Raw genomic sequence first — 4637 nt, 5'->3', positions numbered from 1 at the left:
AAATATCACTAACACATATAGTGGGGCCATACCATGATAAGACCCCCCTATAGGGGTGCTCTGACGACAGGGTCTAATTGTGAAGTATGAGAGAGATTGACTCTTTTTAATGATTCACATTTAATTTCAAATTAGGACTAATTTTAAATGGAATAAATAAAATTACCTTTTAAAACAAGGGAAATAGAAAGGGGTCCTATGTTATTAGGGTTAGTCCCCTGAACCCCTAAATTAGTTTAGTGTTTTATTTCTTGTTCCCTAGGATCTACCCAGGGGATTTTTGTTCATATGACCCTTCATTGTCAGCTTAATTTTGGTTTCACACTTTTTCCTAGTTCTCCTCTGAATGATTCAGATGATAAACTTCAGCCGGGCCTGTACATTTCTTGAGCAGGGGGACCTTGTGGACACTGTAGGGTTTCAGTCCCTCATGGTGTAGTGTGTGTTACCAATTGTTTTCTTGCTGACTATGGTCCCAGCTGCCTTGAGATCAATGACAAGATCCTCCCGTGTAGTTCTGGGCTGATTCCTCACTGTTCTCATCATCATTGAACCTCCACAAGGTGAGATCTTACATGGAGCCCCCGACCGAGGGAGATGAACAGATATTTTGTGTTTCTTCCATTTGGAAATGATGGCACCAATTGTTGTAAACTTTTCCCCAAGCTGCTTGGCCTTGATCTTGTAGCCCATTCCTTGTGTATGTCTACCATCTTGTCCCTGACATCTTGGGCAGCTCTTTGGTATTGGCCATGATGGAGAGTTTGGAATCTGATTGATTGATTGTGTGGAAAGGTGTCTTTTATACAGGTAACAAGCTGAGATTAGGAGAGTTCCCTTTAAGAGAGTGCTCCTAATCTCAGTCATTAAAAGACACTGGAAGCCAGAAATCTTGCTGATTGATAGGAAATCAAATACTTTTTCTGGATTTTTGATGAATGATAAGAGAAAATCTATCCAACACCATTTAGACTTGAAAACAGGTAGGACAGACCCCTGTGATCAGCTTCTCTCAGGCAGAGCCCCACTTTGGAATGATCCAACCAGTCAACCTCATTAATGTTCGTTATTTGCTATTTACAATGCTGCTGGTATGATGAGGAGGACATTACAGGTGATGGGTATGATGAGGAGGACATTACAGGTGATGGGTATGATGAGGAGGACATTACAGGTGATGGGTATGATGAGGAGGACATTACAGGTGATGGGTATGATGAGGAGGACATTACAGGTCATGGGTATGATGAGGAGGACATTACAGGTGATGGGTATGATGAGGAGGACATTACAGGTGATGGGTATGATGAGGACATTACAGGTGATGGGTATGATGAGGAGGACATTACAGGTGATGGGTATGATGAGGAGGACATTACAGGTGATGGGTATGATGAGGAGGACATTACAGGTGATGGGTATGATGAGGAGGACATTACAGGTGATGAGTATGATGAGGAGGACATTACAGGTGATGGGTATGATGAGGAGGACATTACAGGTGATGGGTATGATGAGGAGGACATTACAGGTGATGGGTATGATGAGGAGGACATTACAGGTGATGGGTATGATGAGGAGGACATTACAGGTGATGGGTATGATGAGGAGGACATTACAGGTGATGGGTATGATGAGGAGGACATTACAGGTGATGGGTATGATGAGGAGGACATTACAGGTGATGAGTATGATGAGGACATTACAGGTGATGGGTATGATGAGGAAAACATTACAGGTGATGGGTATGATGAGGAAAACATTACAGGTGATGGGTATGATGAGGAGGACATTACAGGTGATGGGCATGATGAGGACATTACAGGTGATGGGTATGATGAGGAGAACATTACAGGTGATGGGTATGATGAGGAGGACATTACAGGTGATCGATATGATGAGAAGGACATTACAGGTGATGGGTACGATGAGGAGGACATTACAGGTGATGGGTATGATGAGGAGGACATTACAGGTGATGGGTATGATGAGGAGGACATTACAGATGATGGGTATGATGAGGAGGACATTACAGGTGATGGGTATGATGAGGAGGACATTAAAGGTGATGGGTATGATGAGGAGAACATTACAGGTGATGGGTATGATGAGGACATTACAGGTGATGGGTATGATGAGGACATTACAGGTGATAGGTATAATGAGGAGGACATTACAGGTGATGGGTATGATGAGGAGGACATTACAGGTGATGGGTATGATGAGAAGGACATTACAGGTGATGGGTATGATGAGGAGGACATTACAGGTGATGGGTATGATGAGGAGGACATTACAGGTGATGGGTATGATGAGGAGGACATTACAGGTGATGGGTATGATGAGGAGGACATTACAGGTGATGGGTATGATGAGGAGGACATTACAGGTGATGGGTATGATGAGGAGGACATTACAGGTGATGGGTATGATGAGGAGGACATTACAGGTGATGGGTACGATGAGGAGGACATTACAGGTGATGGGTATGATGAGGAGGACATTACAGGTGATGGGTATGATGAGGAGGACATTACAGATGATGGGTATGATGAGGAGGACATTACAGGTGATGGGTATGATGAGGAGGACATTAAAGGTGATGGGTATGATGAGGAGAACATTACAGGTGATGGGTATGATGAGGACATTACAGGTGATGGGTATGATGAGGAGGACATTACAGGTGATGGGTATGATGAGGAGGACATTACAGGTGATGGGTACGATGAGGAGGACATTACAGGTGATGGGTACGATGAGGAGGACATTACAGGTGATGGGTACGATGAGGAGGACATTACAGGTGATGGGTACGATGAGGAGGACATTACAGGTGATCGATATGATGAGGAGGACATTACAGGTGATGGGTATGATGAGGAGGACATTACAGGTGATGGGTATGATGAGGAGGACATTACAGGTGATGGGTATGATGAGGAGGACATTACAGGTGATGGGTATGATGAGGAGGACATTACAGGTGATGGGTATGATGAGGAGGACATTACTAATGAGGGCTTGGCAGGTGATGGGCACCTAGGAATAAAGAAGCTCATTGTACGTTTATGTAAAGACTTTGCCAGGACTTCCCTTCTACCCCTGGCGTCTGCCCAGTCACCTGCCGCAGCTTCTGGTAAATCTTCTACTGAATCTCCCACAGTAAACACTTTGTCATCTCCTCCGCAGACAATGTTGTTTTATCATAATTTTTTCCATAACTGAACAAATAGCAAACACATGATGTCATGTCTGGAATGTTCTGAGGCGTCTTCATGAAGGCTGGGTCCTTCTCCGACCATGGATGATACCACCTGTGACATCTCATGGCTACCTTATGGGGGAGCTCTTCATCTATAGGGGGTCAGTGCTGATCTGCTGCTAAAATACACAAACGTGACTGGCCTAACATTTACCATTCAGGAATGTCAGGAAAGTTGGGTAACAATCAGTGAGAGCTTCTACAACCACCACCAGGGGGAGCTCACTGCAGACTGATAACACATTGCACTCAATGATAACACAGTATGCAGTGAGCTCATGAGCTCCCCCTAGTGATGGTTACAAAATGTTATTATTTATTTCTAGATTAATGCAGGAGATTTGGAAGAAAGCGGAGGTCCTGATCATATATGGAAACAGCAAACATTCCATGACCATCTGATGATCCGTCATGTCCGACGATCCGGCATATCCGGATATTGTACTCACGTATTGTTTGCGATCTGCAACACACAAAGCCTCTTCATTCTCGTGGGTGGAGGGAATTTTTGGCTGCTGTTCCTCCATATACAGTAAAGTCACGTTTTAAACTCCCTTTCCTTATAACGTCTCGGCCCGTGCCAAGTTTTTGTTTGTCATTTGGAAGGTTTTTTCTCGGATTACAGCAAGGACGTCCCTTTTGTCGCCTCTTTAACAATGTTATTTCCTTCTGAGATTTTTCTGTTTATTCTCCGCCATATACTGGTAATGAAAAAATTATAAAAATATTTCCCTAAAATTCTAAATTTCTTAAATATAAATAATAATAATTATGATAAAAAAATAATTATATTAATAATGATAACAATAATATTAATGATAATAAAGATAATAATAATGACAATAATAATAATTATTATTATAATAATAATAATTCTTTTTTTTATACAATGTTCATTACTTCATTGTTTCTTATAGGATATATGTTTCTTGTTAAGGCCAGTAAAGCTCCTTTGCCCTCAGATAAAATGTCACTATACCAGGCTGCCATTTGTGTACTTAGATATATTCTACATTTAGGGGCTTAGAAAAGTTGGGTTACAGTGGAGGTCACATTTGTTTTCCTTGGCACTTGTAGAATCTTGAATTTTGCCTGGCAAAAGTAAATCAATTACGACCTAACTGAGCAGATATATTCAGTCATATTTGTATAGTAACAGGTTTAGTGCCATTCAGCAACCTGGGAAAGCTGGGTGACAACCATTATTATAAGGAGGGGATATTGTTTCTGTTAGTTTCTCCCAGTCCTAAATCTGTCTGGTTTTACAGAAGTATCCTAACAGGTAATAAATTGCAGTACAATTGGAACGATTTGCCATTTAGGAGCCTGGGAAAGCTGGGTGACTACCATTATTAGTAGTAGGATGGAGGCC

The sequence above is a fragment of the Hyla sarda genome, chromosome 8 (assembly GCF_029499605.1).
Source record: "Hyla sarda isolate aHylSar1 chromosome 8, aHylSar1.hap1, whole genome shotgun sequence".
Taxonomy (NCBI): Eukaryota; Metazoa; Chordata; class Amphibia; order Anura; family Hylidae; genus Hyla; species Hyla sarda.
The sequence above is the reverse complement of the archived record's forward strand: the minus strand, read 5'-3'. Positions refer to the sequence as shown.